Below are 20,085 nucleotides of genomic sequence, written 5' to 3' on the forward strand. Positions count from 1 at the left end.
TGCTCCCATCCTGTCACCCCGTCCCTCCAAGGTGCACCACCTGTCCTCTCCCATCTCCCTCCTCCTCCACCTTATAGCTCTCCAGGGAAGTGTCTGCGGTTGGCGTGGATTTGAAAGCCCATGTCCATCCTGGCATCTGTCTTTGTAACCCTGCGTCTTCGGGAGGTGCAAGACAGGAGAGACGTCAGGCGGATGTTAGTAGGTGGATATAGACATTAATCCCCAATCCTGACTAGCTTGCTGTGAATTAGCCCAGCTTAATTGCCCAAGCAACCCATCAGGATGTTAACATCAATATATTGGGAGTAAAATTAGCTTTTACAGTATGGGGCTGATTGATTTTGTTATTTTGGGGAAGATTTCATGTAGGACTCCAGCTCAGATCCATTTCCAGTTCTGTTCCACACTCAAACATTTTCTGGTTTCTGAAGGCTGTACTCTTTACTGTTTTAATGTTGTTAATAGTCAGGGACACACCATGTTTACAGCAATGAAAATGAGACCATGAAGGATAAAAAGCAGTGTTTTTAAGGACTTGTGCTGTTGTAGAAATGCACCAATTGTATAGTGATAGTAAAGGGATAGTTCACCCGAAAATTACAATTTTTTTACACAATCTATACGCGTGACACTGCTGATGTGTTATCTGGTGCGCAAGAGCTTAGTTTATAGTCTGTGCAGTCACGAACCGCAGATTGGAAACAAACTCGGAAGAGAAGACAATGCTGAATTAAGTCATAGGTTTGGTTATTTTTGGACCAAAAATGTATTTTCGATGCTTCAAGAGATTCTAACTAACCAACTGATGTCACACATGGACTACTTTGATGATGTTTTATTACCTTTCTGGTCCTTCTGGAAAGGTACAGTATACTGTATATATACGTTTTCAATGGAGAGACAGAAAGCTCTCGATCTAAAAATAAAATATCTTAAAACTGTGTTCCAAAGATGAACGGAGGTCTTACGGGTGTGAAACGACATACGGGGGAGTCATTAATCACAATTTTCATTTTTGGTTGAACTAACTCTTTAAGTCCATCCTTAATAACCTTTTTGGGATTCACATTTATTTATGTTTGAGGCAGTTCATTCCTCTTGTATTTCTTTCATGCTTTAGAAATGCATTTTTGATTTGTTTGTACAAGGTCTGTGGTAGGCTATATTACATATATAAATTACTTTAAACTGTCCTTTAAACTTGTAATATGCCACAAATTGCTACATAAGGAATACAATTGCATGCTTGAGTTTACATGATGAATCGGATAACTATTGTAGACAAAAAGAATGTCAATAAAACTATGAAAGATAAATAGTTCTCCTTGGAGACTAGGTCAGGTGTTTAAGTGTCCATTTCGTAGATTTCAATATGTAGACCACACAAAAGTGGATGTTCATTTTTTGCTTGTTGGCAGACAGAAAGTATGGCATTGAGTCTATATATATATTTCCTTACAAGAACAGTAGTGAACCTGAAATTGTTCTCCGTCCAACTTTGTCTGCAGTATATGCTTGGGTGAGGATACAAAAGGAAAGAGCACACTTGATTCTATGTAGTTAGGGCATGTTTTTCAGTTCATTTTGAAGCTCATTTGTTCCCCTGCTAAAAATGAGCTCTTCTCTCAGCTTCATGCAAGAATGCTTGATTTGGTGCTACGGATCAAGCGGTGGCTGCAGGTATAAGCTGGCAAGCACACAGGGATTCCTGCCACATGGTGGGCATGGGTATAATTCCTTCTATTAAAAGCAAGGAAATTGCTTCTTTCTTTAAATCCACCCCCTCCATCTCTACCTTTTCCTGTCATATTATTCTCTCTTTCCCGCCTTCGCTCCTTTGCAGACTAAGCTCTTTCCACGCCCAGAGATAAAGCGGAGCTTGTGCGGGAGTGATAGTAGAGTGTGTGAAGATGAGATTGGGCTTGAAGTAAGCAGACTTTTCCCCCTTTTTTTCTTCTTTAGCCAGCCTCAATAAACTGGTAGCCCAGTCAGGTGTTGCATCACACCAGTTAAGGCACATTTCTGTAAAAAACAACAAACAACAACAACAAAAAACAGCAATTCATCTGGAGAATGGACAGTATAAGATGGTGCTGGAGAAAGATTGGAATATTTTTGGCATTTAAAATAGTTCCATCAATTTGAATTTCCCTGCCTTGCAGTCCAGTAGTGTTGATCAAAGCTGAGAAAGTCAAAGTCTGGACTATTTTGAGCATGCAGTAGCATCTCCCCAGAGCCTTGTGTTTGGAGAATGTTCCAGAATCCCCCCCAGAGAGAGGTTTATGTGTGACTGGTACACTGCCACCTGCAGATAGGTGGGTAGCCAATGTAGGCTCCTATTTTGAGCGTATTTTGACTTGTACAGCTACCACTAAAACATGTTCTTGTTCAGACTCTCAAAGCAAGAGACAGCAATTAGGTAAATAGAAAGCACAACGGACACGTTGAGTGAAACAGAATGAGCATATTGGAAAGTGACCGAAACAACTGTGGCCCTTAGAGAACTAGACGTATTGATCCTTTTAAACGGTCAGACAGGCAGGCAGGCAGGCAGTAGAGGCAAAGTAACATGTAATTTGACTATCTATGCAGATAATGCTTTCATTCAAAGCTCAAGGGACATAGAATTTTAAGAGAGACAAATGATTAAAGTAGCATCTCCACTGTTTCCTTTGTTCAACATCTCTGCTGGATTTGCAGAAAGGCTTTCAGTGTATTTTTTCAAATTAGTTTTTACAAAATGGACAACAAATTTGATATAGCAGTACTATTGTCAAAGTACTATTTGCTTTTTATATAGAATTTATTTTCTGACACAATAGCCTAGTTCCCAGTTTTTTTTGTGCAAAAAAGCTTTTCATGCATTATAGTTCTTTAGTCAACAACACTGGCATATAAAAACTGTACTTGTCAATGTTTAGCAGTATTTTGCTGACGTAAATGGCAATGTTATACAACTTTATATCATTTATGCCCATGCTGGTGACTCCATTAAATATTTTAAATTAAATTTCATCCACTCACTTTCACGTCCTGTACTTTAGGAAGTGCACATATGAGATACATTGTTACAAAAATACATAGAATAAACAAAGGTAACACTCCATTTTATGGTGACCTAATTACACGTTCCAACTCTATAGTACCTACATGTAGATAATTAAAATAACTCTGTACTTATTTGAGTAAGTACAATGTAACTACCTCACCTTAAAATAAAGTGTAACCTAAACAAGTTTTTAACTTTCACATGGTAATCAAGATGTGGTTATGCCTTGAGCTTACAATCTTGAAGCATTCAGAGGTTAAGTGACTCATTCAAGGGGTCAGTTGTTGATTGTTTGCTAAACAAGCAATCTTCTTGTTACCAGCCTTAAGCTTTGACGACTAAACTTCAACAGACTTGCACTAGTATGGCAGAAAGCCCAGACTTAAACCCCCCCCGAACACCTTTGGGATGAATTTGAATGCAGACTGTGAGCCAAAGCTCATCGCCCATCATCACCAATTGACCTGACTGATGCTCTTGGGTCTAAATGGAATCCCTTTCGGTAGTGAAAATCTAATGCTAAACCCTTTTTGTTGGTCATGCTTTATACCAATTGTCCTTAACTACTATGTACTTTCATTAAAAAATAAGTATGAAGTACATATTGTATTGCAAAACACGTTTGCTGCTCTTTAGGTGGGATCCGGCCCAGGTATGGTTATGGACATGTTTGCTGGTATAGTTTGGATTAAGGGTGGATTAAAAGGTAAGGAAAAGTAAACATTTTAATTATAGATGTATTTGCAGAAATTAAAGTGAAACTATGTCATTTTTCTGTCCACTAGAGGGCGCTTATTCAAAACAAAGGTGTGGTTTGATGACGCCAAGTTTGAGCGCAGAATCTTGGTCTTCATCGCACAGCCGGTGGAAAAGAATCGTAATAGGACTCGGGCAGAAATCATGTTATTGGATACAGTTATTAATGTTACTGTTGTATGAAGCAGAGCAGGACAGAGTATTGAGGAGCTGAGCAAGGTCGCTGGAGCGATTGTTGAGGAAAACACTGCTCACAAGCAATGGGACTTTTATTATGATTAGACACAGTCGCCGGCACAATTTTCGCTTTTCCGGTCATGAGTATGAGGAGCAGCTCTGTTTATCGGATAAGATACATTTTAGTGTGTTTAAAATGATGTTATGACGTTACTCTGTGTGTTCGCTCAGCGGCTGCTGTGACACTTGTTTCACACTGCTAAGAGTAAAGCGTTTCTGTTGAATAAAACCGGACACAGAGGGTAACGCAGATTTGACGCAATTAAAAGGCGACTCCCTCAGACTTCCCGGCTTCTTGGTTAGAATTGCAATTTTCTCACAATTTACAAATAGTTGGAAACATTTGGGATATTGTAAGAACTCAACTGAACAAAATATATAACACTGGCCTAGTGGTTTTTAGATATTTTACTTCAAAAATACTTCATAGTGCACCTTTAATTACAGCTGTAAGGTTTTAAATATGAGTAAAATGTAAAATCATGTACACAAGTTCATTGTATCAAAGTATTCATTTCAATGTTAGTACAAGACACCAAATATAAAGAGGGACCTTTAACAGTATGCAGGTCATGGTTTTTTACTTTCTTTTCAATATCCTACATTCCAGTGAAGATGCCACATATTTCCATCTGAATCCTTTTGATGTTTAAAAAAAATGGTTTGAGCTGCTCTGAGCTGTTTCGGCTTTCGGCAGGGGTGTTTCTAGCATATGGTATACTGGTTTCACATGTCCACCTGCTGTGTAAGCCCTCTAACTCTGATCTGCGGCCCTCTTGCTCCTGTTCGTCCACTCCTCCATCTCTCAGGGGTGCTGAGGCGTAGAGGGTTGTGCTGCAGCCCCGCTTGTGTTCTCTGAACTCTCACTAGATGGCGTTCTTCATCCACGGCTGTGAAGAGGCAAACTATTAATCCCACTGATAGATCTTAGAGCAAAGCATGGCACAGATAAAGATGCGCGTCTTTTGCAATATACAAATTACAAATGACACATAGGACCATGTGGTTATTATAAAGGATTTGTAGTTATATTTACATACATATTTTTAAACTTTAAAAAAAAAAAATGATATAACAATGGATATTTATATAATGCACCATGGGGCCAGTTAAAATAGGATAGGATAACTGTTAGAATGAATAAAATAATTACTGTTGAGCCTATGTATCCCACTCAGTGTCTGCCTTGGTTACAACCCTTCTCTATTTACACTATAAATTATTTAGCCTGTATGATCTAGTGTGTGTGGATCTCCAGTTGAAATAAATTATCTTCTCATTTCAAGTTGTTACAGAAGATTGGTTGCAATAATGAAATACTTGCTCTGTAATCGGATGCTGTAGTGAAATAATTGGTCTGCCGTTTTAACTGCGTCTCGAGTGTATTTTCACATCCTGTCCCTTTATTCACCCTGAACCGAGGCCTCTTCTTGACAAAGTAGTCATTTTCCCAGAATATTCCCGTAGATTAACTGTCATCGGTTGTGTGGTGGGTGACATTGGATTACAGTGCAGACCATTAGGGCCGCCGTGTCTGTGTGTGTGTGTGTGTGTTCACACTCTGACAGATACTGGCGGTCATTACGTCTTCCTCTTGACACTGTGATTACTCTGCAGTGTCTCCATTAAGCCACTGTCAACTGCTCGCCCACTAGTCTCTGTTTCATTTAGCCACTCAGTTTCTGTGAAGTAGGTCACCTTTGTTTCCTCTCATGTCTTTTAAAACATAAAAAACTGTTATTACTATATTTTAATATTTATTATACCTATATTTAATTCCCTTTTAGAAATGTTTAGATAATTTACGACTTTAAGTTGCATAAAACAATTGTTTATTGTAAGCTTTAGTTGTAATTATAACAAGTGTAATGTTTTATTAGAATTAAATTAGATTTTATATTTATTAAATGTACATGTAGTATTTAATAAATACATTTAATTGTACTTTAATTATACTAAACATTTTACAAATATTACTCAATGGGATTGATGGGAAAACAATGGCAAACAGAAAACATTCTTGATCCCTGCAAACTGAACACGCTGTGATTGGAATATTAATGCGCCTTATTCAGTGACTGAAGGAGATTTATTGTGGTTTGTATTACTTTTTATGCTTCCACTGTTGGCATCAGTCATCAATCATGTTGAAGTATGTCATGATGGCCACTAGGTGGCGCCGTGCATCACCAACAGCTCTACTCCTGCTTTCATCCGTGTGGTTGGGATGCTCCCAAAATCCTGGTGAAGAATAAGGTCACTCTTTGATTTGCAGTGTAATTTCACACATAGGAAATGAGGAATAAATCTGCGAGTGAATAATTTAAGATCTGTTTTGGAAGGCTTTGTTGTACTTTCCTGTGGGATATTGTTTTCTTGTAAATCCATCTGCAACACAAACATCAGCGCTGGATTTCCCTCCGATGATGTTTTATGTTATTATATCTACGTTAGCAAGTTGCACAAAGTCTGTTTGAAGTTTTAGAAATATTTTCCATATACTGAGATTTGAGGAGTAAACAAAAGGCCACATAAACACTGAAAAGCCTTCGAAATTATTATATGTTGGAGATTAATAAAATGTGAGATATATCCCTTGTATTTTACAATTTATTGATTATTGGCCATTGGGAAACAATTATCGGCTTATTGGTGTCCACCAAGGCACTACTGCAATTTATCTCTATTCATTTAAAATTCTTTACAATAAGGGAATATTCCCTCCACTCAAACCACTGGATTTGTGATTAACTCTTTTTTTTCTTTAACAAGCACATCTCTTGTCTTTTCTTGCATGCCAAGAGGTCAGTGTTTCTACAAGATTAGCTTAAAGTCCTCATGAAATCAAAATTGACCCTATTTACTTAGCACACATTACAGGTGTTAGGGTGAACAGTTGATCTTTGCAAGTTAATACACAGAAAAAAAAAGTTGCGGTAATCTTTAAAAAAAAATCTGAAAATGTCTGAAATGGCGTTCCCTTTCTGATGACGGCAGTTTGATAGCCTAGAAATCCAGTCGCACCATAGCGGCAGCAAATGTAATTTGCCACAAGTGTAGTTTAGCAACTCCCCATAGACTTCTGAGCTGGAAAAAACAAACTCTGGTCAGGCCAATCACATCGTGTATAGATTTGGTGGGCAGGCTTAACAATGACGGCAGAGTTGTGTGCTACTTGTAAACAAAGAAGCTGGCGAACGGCGGTCTTTTGAATCGGCTTTGGCCACGACTGTGGAAGACTTGAAGTTACGTTTTTCTTTGAGAAAAGAACAAAGAACGGCACTGAAGTCATTCTTAAGAAGGCAAGATGTGTTCTGGGTTTTGTCGACCGGATATGGCGAAAGTTTATTAAATCGACTAGCTCTGCTTCACTTTGCTCTGGTTGGTTGTAGCGCTATCCAATTGCGTGCAATTGTTTGAAAGACAACCGTTTATCCCGCCCCTCGGATTGAGCCCTGCCAATGGTGAGTTTCCAGACCAAACATCTTGATGTGGGTCTGGCTTGTCAGGCTAGCAGTTTGACGGCTTGGGTTTGAATATCCTTGACCCTTCCTCTCCAACCGTTAGTCTGCTATGAGCAAGAGATGGAGATGAGGAGCACTGAAGTCAAACCCTGGCCTCTATTCAATATTCTATTTCATTTGGAAATGCGTCACACCACTGAAGAAAACTCACTTGCTACTTCCGTTTTACTGGGACTTTAATGCGTCAGCAATATAGCCCTGATCTAACATGGGAAACAAAGCCAGTTTGAATGAAGGTGACATTTTAATGATATCCAGAAAGAACTTTGGTGAAATTGTCATCTATCTCTTACTTTTTCTAAAATGTCGCCTGGAATCCTTGTAATAAACTGCAGATCCTGTTATAGCCACGTTTGGAAGACGCAGTCACAAAGTAAATTCAGATTTATCCTGATGTTTAAAATCACGAGAAGCCGTTTTACAGCATGCTATATTTCTTTATGACATCAATCAATCCATCTGTCTTGATTAAGAGGGCGTTTATAGATTAGTGTTTGTTCAGAGCATGCATACAGTGCCGCTGCATAGCCTCATTCTCATTTCAAGATGATGAATGGCCTTCGCTGTGTGTGTTCGCTGCCGTGTTAGACGGCTTCACCAGTCCTTCACGGCCGGGCCAACTGATTTACAATCCGACCCGTGTTACACCACGCAGCAGATCGATGACGGAGAGTGCCGCAGCTTCACTTGTACATGCGTGCTACCCCTGTCATGGATAAAAACCACAACATGTTGAGGAATGGCTGTAAATTACCTACAGTTGCGTGACGTTAGGACTGGCAGAAGGAGAGGAGATGAGGATGAGGTTCTCCTTTGTGTGGGATCCATTTGACCCGGAGCAGTCGATTTTTAGCTCTTGTGACAGAGAATCAAAGAATCCACTTCTCTTTGCCGCAGAAGCTTGTGTTTAGTGAGGCAGCTGCTACATTTAAAGAGACAGTTCACTCAAAAAGGAAAATATTTCATTTTAAACCTGCATGCTTTTTTATCCATGGAAAACCTGGGGTAAAAAAAAGAAGAAAACAAACCATCACAGTATTTTCCGTAAGAAAAAAAGTGACCATAAAGTACAACAAAACAACAAAAAACTGCCAATATTTGAACTGTGTTTGACGAAGGTCTTTGACCTCTATCTATTTCTAAATAAAGAGAGAATAACAGTGGGCAGATCTTAATATTTTAACTGGCATAACCATATAAAAGTATACATTTTTATTAATTAATTAAACACATTGTTTTATATGGCTTTATATGGTATAAGTGTTAAATGTAAATATATTGTCAAATGTATCAAATATTTATTTTAACTATTTTACTTAAACTTTTATATTATTGTATAATTAATTAAATGTTTTATTATATAATAAATAAGTACATATATCACTTATATTATGCAAATAACTTTTGTTAGCTGTGATTTAATACTGAATAATTGATTTGACAGCACTAATAATACAATTATTTGTTTTACATTTAGAATTATTCTTAGAAATTATTTTAGAAATTATTCTATACATATAATTTAAATAATTTAAAATATTACACTAATGTTATTTTATATATATTTAAATATATTTAATTGAATTAGAAATTAGATGGCTATTTCTCATAAGTTCATCAACCTTTTTGATGACTTAGTGTAAATATTTAACCTTATCTATATAGAATAAAAGTAGCTCTTATGATATTTCAAGAACCAGCCATTTATGGAACATTTTTTGATTTTTGTTTTGGTTTAAATGACATTGAAGCAGACTATATTTATTTCTGTTAAATAAATATGATATATTTATTAATTGAAAAATATTCTTTTAGAATAAAAAAGGAACTAAAGGCAAATAAAGACAGAGGGGAAGTCGCTGCTCTCTTGGTCTTATAAGCTGATAGTAATACAAAAGGACTGTGGGAGCGCTTTGATTTTTATCTCTGGTTTTTAAAAAAAAAAGCTCACTTTATACTGCCAGCAGGAGATAAGTGTAGGAAAGGCAGTCAAGATATGCTGTGTGCTGTTTAGTAAGATTTTGCTTGCATGCTAGTATGTTTTTTTCCTGCCCATTTATGATGTTTGCTTGAGTATACTTGTCCGTGCGAGGAGTGTGTACCACTAGGTTACTATTCTGCTTTCATTTAAATTACATTATAAAATTCAAATAAACTCAGCTTTCAGATGAATGCAGCGGACACGGTCAAAATACACAGAGTTGCATTTAATGTGTTTTATTCTTTTGCTTATCTCTGCTGGGTTGCTAAGGAGTACGGGGCTTTTAACTCAGAAAGTCTATTATTTAATAACCAAAATATTTAATTATTCATTATAAATATTTATTTGTGAGCATGTGTGAGGGAAAAAAATTCTAGCTAATGTCTTGCTGCACATTTTTCGCCGCCTTATTCAACAAAAATGTATCTTATTTTATCCCCAAGTAAAACCAAAGTGGACCTGATCGAATTTTGCTGGATTTGATCGAGTTTAAAATCAGATCAGCTTGTGGTTGAGTGAGAAATTCTGACATTTATTATGCTGTGCTGATGGCATGAATGCTTTTAAGGTCTTTTAATAAACATTTGCAAGTCAGTCCGACAGCCTGCCGGACTTTCCGTTATTTTGACTGCCCTGCACACCTGTCCATGACCACCCACCCAGGTGTGTGAAGGGTGGCTATTTATATGTTTGTTTGATTTGGAGGCATGAAATGCACAGCGATGGAGGTATATATGGGTGGTCTTCAGTTCTTCATGCAGGCTTCAACAAGCCTGAACCGCAGTGAAGTAGCTAATGCGATTAGAGGAGCACTTTTTTTTCTTTCTCCTAGCTGAGATCACATTCTGCTCCACTGCCTTCAAGGAAAAGCACACTTAAACTCTTTGGACAGGTCTCAAATCCATTACAACTATACAATGCCTTTAATTTTGTTGTTTTTTAGGAGACTAACATTTCATCTATGGACTGCCAGATATTTCCACAAAATCTTTTGACAACTCTGTCATAATCCAGATCATCAGCCACATTTAGTTTGCACGAGTCCCTGCGCCGGTGGGAAGGAATTGGAAAATTAGCCTAGAACGTCTATCATTTTAGCTGCTGCTTTTCACGGACAATTAATTCTGAAGCTGATCCGTCCTCACTATCTGTCTGTATTCTGATCACTCACTCACTTACCTGTGGTAATGGGAGCGGACGATGAAGACTGTACTTCAGGTCCGTCCTGGCGGGTGTCTATATCAGAGCAGCCAAATGGATGAAAAGCTCTCCATATGAAAGGCTGGATCCGCAGCGCCTGCTGTCAGCATGCTCTTGTTTTAATTGAAATAAATCGGGCCTGTCTGAGGAGGAAGGTTCCCTGAATATTCGTAATGTAAACAAAACCGCACAGACCTGTATGAGTGGTGACACCTCATTTGTCTTTTTTATTAATGGAATGAAATCCATTAAGTATCATGTATGACATTATTATCCTACACACAGTAATGGATTCATTGCATAAAGGTTTTTTTTTTCTTTTCTCTTCTCTTTTTTTAATTTATTTGAACAAAAAGGTTATCTTCAGGGAAGCTAGAAATAGAAGGATTTTTTTTTAATCTATCTTGATGTATGGAAGCTTGTTTCTGCCACACAATAAAACATTTTAAAAGATAATTGCGACTTTTTATCTCAGAATTGCGAGTTATAAAGTCCAATTCTGATGGAAAAAATATTGACTGTGTGTTATTAAGTCAAAATTGCAAGATATAAACTAGCAACTGGAAATTTATATAATGCGATTCTGACTTTATAACTTGCGATTCTTACTGTATATTTTGCAATTGTGACTTTATATCACAATTCTGACTTTATCCCATGTTTTCACCGAGGCTTAAGCTAGTCCCAGACTAAAATGCATGTTTGAGCTGTTTTAACTGAAAGAATCTTGCACGAACATATTTCAAGGTATATAAATATAAATGGGTTTGTCTCAAGCACATCAGTAATTTTTTTTTTCTAGGGTATGTTTATAAATGTGACTTAAATGCCCAAATTGAACTAAGGCCTAATTCTAACTTAGTCTAAACCTTGTCTGTGAAACCGGGCCTATATAACGCAATTCTGGAAAAAAAGATTTGAAAGATGTTCTGAATTGTGAGATAAAAAGTAGCAATTACCTTTTTATTTTTTATTCTGTGGCAAAAACAAGCTTTCATAATCTAGCAATTTAATGAAAAACTGGCTATTAAAAAATACTTACTATCCCTTTCTCACTAAACTTTCCTGTATGAACTTTGCATCATAGTTTTTGTCTCCCCATGCAATACATTATTATCTTGCCAATAACTGCCAAAAGAGCTTATGAATAAAATATGTAAGAGGATATTGATCATCTTGGTCCTTTAGAAAATGGGTGTTGCTCAAGAAGTCACCAGTGGCAAAAAGCTTTGTTTTAGCACGTCTTATCCTCTCATTGAAATATGACATATTCTTTGGAAAAGAAAACCCCTAGTACACAGAACATGTCTTAAGTCCGACAGCCTCTGCGATTGGAGGGTTCGAGTGGATGCATCAGGCGTCTGACGCAGCACCCGAAGTCGTCCTCTAATGAGCCAGCCGTTTCCTGCCAGTAGCTGTCACTAGAATGAGCGATTTGAAAGGTACATGCTAATTCGAGCCTCCTATCAGAATCAGAGCAGTGTGCGAACGGCCCTGAGGTATTTTGATCACGTTCCCAAGCCATGCTGGGAGGCCGCGTTACGCACAAAAACTTGCTCATTAACCAGGAGGCGTGTGTTCACGGACAGATGGTTTCCACACCATCGTTAATTTATTTCAAGTAAGATGATACCTCACAAACCCCGAGGCTTTATCGCACGGCATGATGGATGAGTGTGCTGCACTAAGCCATAAGCAGTTATCATAGTTATTGATTTAGCTTTTGCTGTTTCAAATGAAATTGCACATGGTTTCATTTGGCTTCATCTTATGCAACCTGTAACTAATTATTCTTCATAATGCTTAAAGTATCAGCACTTCTTAAATTTATTACACTACAGTGGGATTGTAAATGCATTACCTTACAATGCTGTTTTCATCTTATGGAACTTATAGCTGTCTAAATCATGTGGTTTACAAAGATTATTAGATGAAAGTTCAGCTATTTTGCGTTTTTACACATTATACAAATCTTATTTGTTTTTAATAGTTCATAAACATATGAGATGCTCAGGTTTTAATGGATTAAGGGGGCAAGCTGTCATAAAAAAAGCGATAGATGCATTGATCGCAAGTGTCAGTAAAGGCATTTATAATGTTAAAAAATATTTTATTTACAATACTGTTCTTATGAAAATTTTTATCCTGACATCCCGAAAAATAAAATGTATGATGGTTTCCATACAATTCAGATTTTTAAACATTAATAAGAAATGTTTCTTGAGCAGCAAATCAGCATATTAGAATGATTTCTTAAAGGGATAGTTCACCCAAAAATGTGATGATTATCTGCTTACCCCCAGGGCATCCAACATGTAGGTGTGTTTGTTTCTTCAGTAAAAGACAAACGAAGATGAAACTTCAGTAAACTCCAACCGTTGCTGTGTGTAGGTCATATAATGATGTGAATGGGTAACGTTCTATGAGAGCAAAAAAAAAAAACATGCTTAGACAACATTCACAACAAGCCCTGTGGCTCATGACGACACACTGATATCTTAAGACACAAAACGATCAGTTTGTGTGAGAAATCGAGCCGTATTATATATATACTATTTTTATTTTTTATTTTTATTTTTTACCTCAAATACAACGCTATATCCAACATATTTCGGTATGGTCAATATCCACGCTCTGGATATGGGATATATGAGCTAGACCTTACCGGAAGTGACGTGCGTCTATCCAGCGTGTGTTAATGACGTGTTATTGGCGTTCCAGCCTGTTGGATATAGCATTGTATTTGAGGTAAAAACATATATAAATACTCAATTTCTCATATATATATATATATATATATATATATATATATATAAACATACTCAAACATATAAATATAATACTCAAACATATATAAATACTCAATTTCTCACACAAACTGATCGTTTTGTGTCTTAAGATATCAGTGTGTCGTCATGAGCCACAGGGCTCGTTGTGCATGTTGTCTAAGCATGTTTTTTTTTTTTTGCTCTCATAGAACTATCATAGCTATCAAAATCCAGTGTTCGGCATTTTGCGTACGTGAGTTTTTGTTGTAGATGTCTTAAAAAAAAAAAACAATAAAAAAAATAACAAAAATTTATTGTGCTAATTAACTGAGACTTCTTACAGCTCTTACAGGTTGTTGGCCTTGTCTGTTTCGTTGCTTCTATTACTCTCCCCTTTTTTGTAAGTCGCTTTGGATAAAAGCGTCTGCTAAATGATTAAATGTAAATGTAAATGTAGAACGTTACCCATTCACATCATTATATGACCTACACACAGCAACGGTTGGAGTTAAAAATCTTCATTTGTGTTCTACTGAAGAATCAAACACACCTACATGTTGGATGCACTGGGGCTAAGCAAATAAACATCAAATTTTCATTTTTGGGTGAGCTAATAACCCTTTAAGGATCATGTGACACTAAAGATTTGGAGTAATGATGCTGAAAATTCAACTTTGCCATCACAGGAATAAAATCCAATTTTAAATATTTTAAAATATACTTTTAATGTATTTTGTTCAAATAAATGCAGCGTTTGTGGACATAAGAGAACATTAGATAACATTAAAAAAATCTTGCCGACTACAATGAATGTCGTCAATAATAGCGCAAATGTGTCTGTGTTACTTTTTATGGGGCATTTAGAGTTATTCTTATATTTGAAGCCTTGATGCTTTCACCTAACCAATATATCCCAAAGTCTTAAATCAAATGAGGGAGGGGGAGTCACATTCGCCCTTTCTATGACTTAAAGTAGATAGCTTATAAATAAGCGTCATCGTCATGTACAAATGTGCTGAGAGCAAACATCTGTCGACTTGAAAGCTTCCGAAGCTACCTCTGCATCCATTTTGCGCAGATAAATATAAAATAAGCTTTGACTTCTCACGACCTCTGAAAATTAGAAGTGTTGGTGCTGGTTGACGTCAGAGAGGTGGCATGTGCGATAGAGACTCTGTGACTAAGGTTTCCATCTCCACTTTACTTTAGATGATTTCACAGTGCTGTATTGGAACGGTGCTGACAGCGAAGTCATGTTTTATCCAGATGTACTGCGCTTCTGCCAGATTGCGGCACATAAACCTCAAAATCTATCTTTGTCCTTTTTAACTGCACGCTTGGATTTGACGCAGCTATAAATTCACGTTCCTTCGTTTTAGTGAATAAAATAAAGATGTATTTGTCATTTTAATTTATGATTTGTGGAACTCAGCTTGGGAAACGGTTTACCTCTGCATACTTTCTCATTTCGCTATCAGCCCAGCCGCTTTTTTATTTTAATAAGAAAGGTATATTGAGTGAGAGGACAGGGATGAATGAATGAATGAATGAATGAATGAATAAATTAATGATACTGGTACTGTGCCTTTTGGAAAGGTATAGATGTAATTACCGTCATCATATCCTTATGAGAAAGTCTTTCAGAATGGTTTGAGTTTTTACGCCAGCTGGCCTTGCGAGAATAAAAAAAGACATTGAGTAACTCTGAGTGGTGTATGGAGACATTTTCTGCAATACTATGATTTTTATTTGCTCTATAATGGAGGAGAGAGCAATCAAGTACAGAGGAAATAGCTTCAGTCATCAAGCGTTTTCTTCACTACTTCTGTTGTTGGCAGTTGGAAATGATTTTTTACTAATGGTGGCCATTTGTGTTTGGCTGCATGTGTATGTGCATTTTTCTTGAGGGAGTGTGTTTATTGTTATCTATGTATTGAAATATACGCTGCATTCATTCACATTTCAGACGTTCATCAAATAGTTCTCTTGCAATGAATTGATGCAACTTGCCAGCCAGGTGTGTTTAATTTAAAACGTAACAGTCTCCTTTTGAGCTGTAATATTAAATCAAATCGCTTCTTTTAACTCTGTGATATCAATCTGTTATTAGTCACAGCATGACACTAAAAGAAATGAGTCAAAATTAGACTGGTTTTAAAACAGCTCTTGCTTTTTTTTAAAAGGGTACCTAATGCATACAGTTTCTGTTACTATCTCATGTTACTCTCGAGTAGCATTGCATCCTTCATATCGCTGAAGAGTCTTTAGTGTTTATGATATTTATAAAAGACAGATACACTGTACTGCTTCTTTCTGAAAACAGATGGGCTTGTGGAAACACACACACACACACACACACACACACACACACACACACACACACACACACACACACACACACACACACACACACACACACACACACAGGAGAATCCAACTCTTTAACAATGTAGCGTCTTCAGCTGATGCTACATTTCGAACAAAAAGCTGAGTTTTTGTCCAAGTGCATAATTTTCACAATGCTTTTATGGCTTGTTTCTGCTGCTTTTTTGTCTGTGTTTTGATCCAGAGATTCTAAACTCTTCTATATAAAAGTGAAAACACAGAACGCTGAAAAATTCCAATGGTGGGTTAACATAAGCGTCTTGTTTGGTGTTTTTAAGTAGTCATCAATCTTATCTGAGACCTTTACACTCTTTTAGCAGTGTCTTCAAATGAACATTTTTGACCTTTGACATTTCCTTTTCATGCTTATGCGGTAAATTGTAAACTCAGTCTGAGGTAACGGCATGTTTCCAGTCAGCAAATTTTTATTACAATGATTTATGCCGCATTCCAAATGAATTGATTTGTCTGCTGAAGTTCAACATTTGACCCTCTCGAACTGCTATTGCATAAATTGCAAATCAGATTTACGTGTTTTTTTAAAAAAAATACCTGTGAATATTGATGAGTTCAATCTTTTTTTCAAAGATGCTATGCTGCAGAAAACATGATTCCTTTTGTAGCCCACCGTTAATTTTTCATTTGCCAGCTCCTGAAGCAAAGAGCTTTTGTGATGGAGAGGGGATGTGAGTGCATGTTCCTCAGAGGAAGTGGTGTATTCAGGAGAAAGAGAGTGGGAGAGGTAAAGGAGAATCGAAATCTTGTTTATTCCGCTTCAGAGCTCTTTCGCTTCTGAGTCCAAATAGAAATAAAGGATTTCTTTTTAACCCTACTTCTGTTCCTCCATTATGCCGGATACCATTGCAGGACTTTCTTTGGGGGTGCTGTCGAAGTTCAGGCTGTAATTTATAATGTCACATTACAACACAAATATGCAGAAGCATGCATTTAAAAACTTAATTAAGAAATAGTACAGAATTCAGAAACAAAATAGGGCTAGTTGATGTGTGATTTGTTAGTTCTTGAGTTTCTTAACTTTGATACCATTTAGACAAGATACCTTCATTGATACATTTTTAAATATTTTCAAGGTGACATCAAACAGCATCCTTCACTGATCTTCTTAAACTCCTCATGAAATCAAAATTGACCATATTTACTTTGTTAGCACACATTACAGGTCTCAACAGTTAATCTGTGCAAGTTAATACACAGAAATAAATAGTTTGTCGCTGTAATCTTTAGTCAAACTCTGAAAAGTTACTTCCGGTCTGGAATGGCTTTCCCTCGGGTTTGAATATCCTTAACCATTCCCCTCCAACCGTTAGTCTGCTATGAGCGAGAGATGGAGAGGAGGAGTGCTGAAATCAAACCCTGCCCTCTTTTCAATATTCCGCTTCAATTGGAAATCCGTCACAGCACTGAAGAAAACTCACTTGCTACTTCCGTTTCACTGTGGGACTTTAAAGGGTTAGTTCAAAATTGTCCAAATAGTCCAAAAATGAAAATTCTGTTATTATTTACTCACCCTCATGTCGTTCTAAACCTTTAAGTTTTTTTGTTTTTTGTTTTGTGTTTTTGTTTTTTTGTTTTTCCATCTTTGGAAAATATATTTTGACAGTCAAATAATTGAATTGAATAATTTCAAAATATTTAATAACTTACAGGTTTGGATTTTCAGGTGAACTAACCCTTTAACTTTTGGGTCACATAACAGTTTATTATAGCATCCATTAGTCATTAACATGCATTGAATATGGATTAACAGGTCATTAACAGTATATTGAAATATACATGAAAAATGTCAGACTTTTGTAACTATATTTATATCTCTTTACCTTTTTTATTGGAGATGTCTGTAGTATGCCATTTTTACAGGCTTTACTTATAAATATTAATCGCAAAGAGTTCTTTACTCAGTGTGCACTAATCAGCTGGCGTTTTAATAAATATTCTTAAGGCATTCCTTCATCATAGAAGGAAGCATTCAGTTATTTGACTGGATGATCCCTGAAGGTTACCAAGAAATGCTTAATGTTTAATATTCATGCACTATTTAATAATTTTGTATCAGATTTTTTTGGTATAGTGTTTGAAATGGTGTTTTTTTTGTTGTTGCTTGTTTTTAGATGTTTACTTAATGTGTTGATTACTCTTCATTTAAGTGAATTTTCTCCATTGCTATACTGAGATCACTGTTCTGTGAAATGTAGCTTTTAGCTAAAATGTTGTTGCTGTATAAAAAATAAGCAAGCTTCCAGTGCAAAATGTAATTTTCACTCAAAAATGCAAGTACAGCCCTGTGTCATGCTTCATCTTTTACGCTTTCAGACTATTATTGATGACGTAGTTGGTGGAGAGGAGCACAGAGACTTCGGTTATTTTAGCATTTACATAATTATGAGATGAAAGTGGCTTGGAAATATAAATGGTTGGCAAGAGTGTTTTTGTTGTAAATGTGATTTGTATTGACCAGTCTGTGCTGGAAAGATGACTTTAAATTTATGGACAGAGGGATTTCCTTCCATCTGAGAGAAAGCACTCTAGGATGTATTAAAACCCAACCTGCGTATCGTTTTCCATTTGAATGTTTTTCTAGGCCATGTGTCACTGTAGACCTCCAGCAGTTCTTTATTTAATAATCTTGGGGAAGCTCTTCCAACTCTATTTAACTCGTGCAGTATTCCATGAAACCGTTATCAGAGGTCTATTAGAACAAAACTCATGAGCATTAACGTCTCTCATTAAGCACACGTTTTTTTAATGTACTTTGCAAAAGCAGCCAGTAGTGTTTGTTTATCCATTTTCAGTTGCATTATATTTAATAGAATGATTAAACGTGACAATTGCAATTACTTGAATATTAAATGAGGCAGCTTTGTGTGGTTGGATTCTGAAATGAGGCAAAGTTCTCTCTCTGGATTTGGGTTTTTAGTCCAATGTTTAGTCCAATGTATTCATGTTCTACTTCCGTTTGAGGTTTACACAGTTTCTGTTTCTATTTACATTACACTGTCTGCCCATACTATACTGTTTACATGAACATACTGTGTTTATTAGAAGAAAATATATATAAAAATAAAGAGTATACATTTTAAATGCTTTTCACATGGCTTCCAAACAAATTGCTACAAACAGTGTACAGCTGTTTTTTTAGTCCATCTATCCGTCCGTCCGTCCATCCATCCATCCATCCATCCATCCATCCATCCATCCATCCATCCATCCATCCATCCATCCATCCATCCATCCATCCATCCATCCATCCATCCATCCGTTCATCTGTGTGTCTGTCTATCATTCTATCTTTATTTAGGCAGTAGGCAGCACTTGCCTCAAAAAGACAAAACACTCACAGTTATAAGTTCATCCTTAGAAAAGTGGCATGTTTCTCATGATTAGACATGGGGCAGAAGTTGTCTTACTGCCTGTGTGAGCCGGTAAGATGGCTTTTTGGAGAGACCACAGGTTAAGTGTCGATGTTTGCCATTTTGTATGACACATTTGTCTTCAACAGCTGGATCTAATGTCATGGTGAAATGTAGTAATCCTGTTAAAAGGCAATTGTCACACCATGTCATATCCAATGCTGTAATTTGGCATGGCACTTATGTATACCAAAAAAAAAAAAAAAAATCATGATCCCAGTGTTCTCTGCACACTACCTACTACCGAGTCAGATGGTGCAGCATGTGGCGGAGATGCTCCATATACCAGGTTGCTGAGGCAGTGCATGTAATATGATAATATGGACTGTGTGTGTGTCTGTGTGCTCGTGTGTTTTGAATAGCAAAGTAAGGCATGTGGAACAGACAATGATACTGTCTGATGCTGGAGTCCTCTGTCTTTGTCTAGGGTTAAACTGCGATGGAGCATGGGTGTGCTGGGAGGGGGAATGGTAGTAAATGGCTTCCCATGAGATTCTCCCCTCATGTGTTCCTTGTGGAGCAGAAGCTGCATAAATGTGCAGACAAAGCTTGGATCTGGATCAATAATCCCACAGTCCAAAATGATTACAAAATGCTTTATCGTAGTGACAATTTTGAAGTTCAACACAACGATTAAATCTCAATCTAACGATTGCTTCTCAAAATATTTATTTTAGGTTTTTTATGCATGTCTTTAGCAAATATGTTTTTATGCCTGTAAATGTCATTGAGCTTTCATCCGTCATTTATTTTATGT

General features: G+C 36.8%; 1 protein-coding gene and 1 long non-coding RNA gene across 3 annotated transcripts in view; one reads left to right on the forward strand and one right to left on the reverse strand.

The window, feature by feature from the left end:
* The window catches only part of grip1 (glutamate receptor interacting protein 1), a 312,119-nt gene that overhangs the window by 79,277 nt on the left and 212,757 nt on the right, over positions 1–20,085 (forward strand). The window lies entirely within an intron of this gene.
* Positions 4,478–8,461, reverse strand: LOC137048682 (uncharacterized). Its single transcript, XR_010899498.1, has 3 exons — positions 8,325–8,461; positions 6,151–6,283; positions 4,478–4,932 (listed from the first exon to the last, which is right to left on the reverse strand). It is a non-coding gene; the product is annotated as an uncharacterized lncRNA (long non-coding RNA).

Source organism: Pseudorasbora parva, chromosome 20 (assembly GCF_024679245.1).
Source record: "Pseudorasbora parva isolate DD20220531a chromosome 20, ASM2467924v1, whole genome shotgun sequence".
NCBI classification, from domain to species: Eukaryota; Metazoa; Chordata; class Actinopteri; order Cypriniformes; family Gobionidae; genus Pseudorasbora; species Pseudorasbora parva.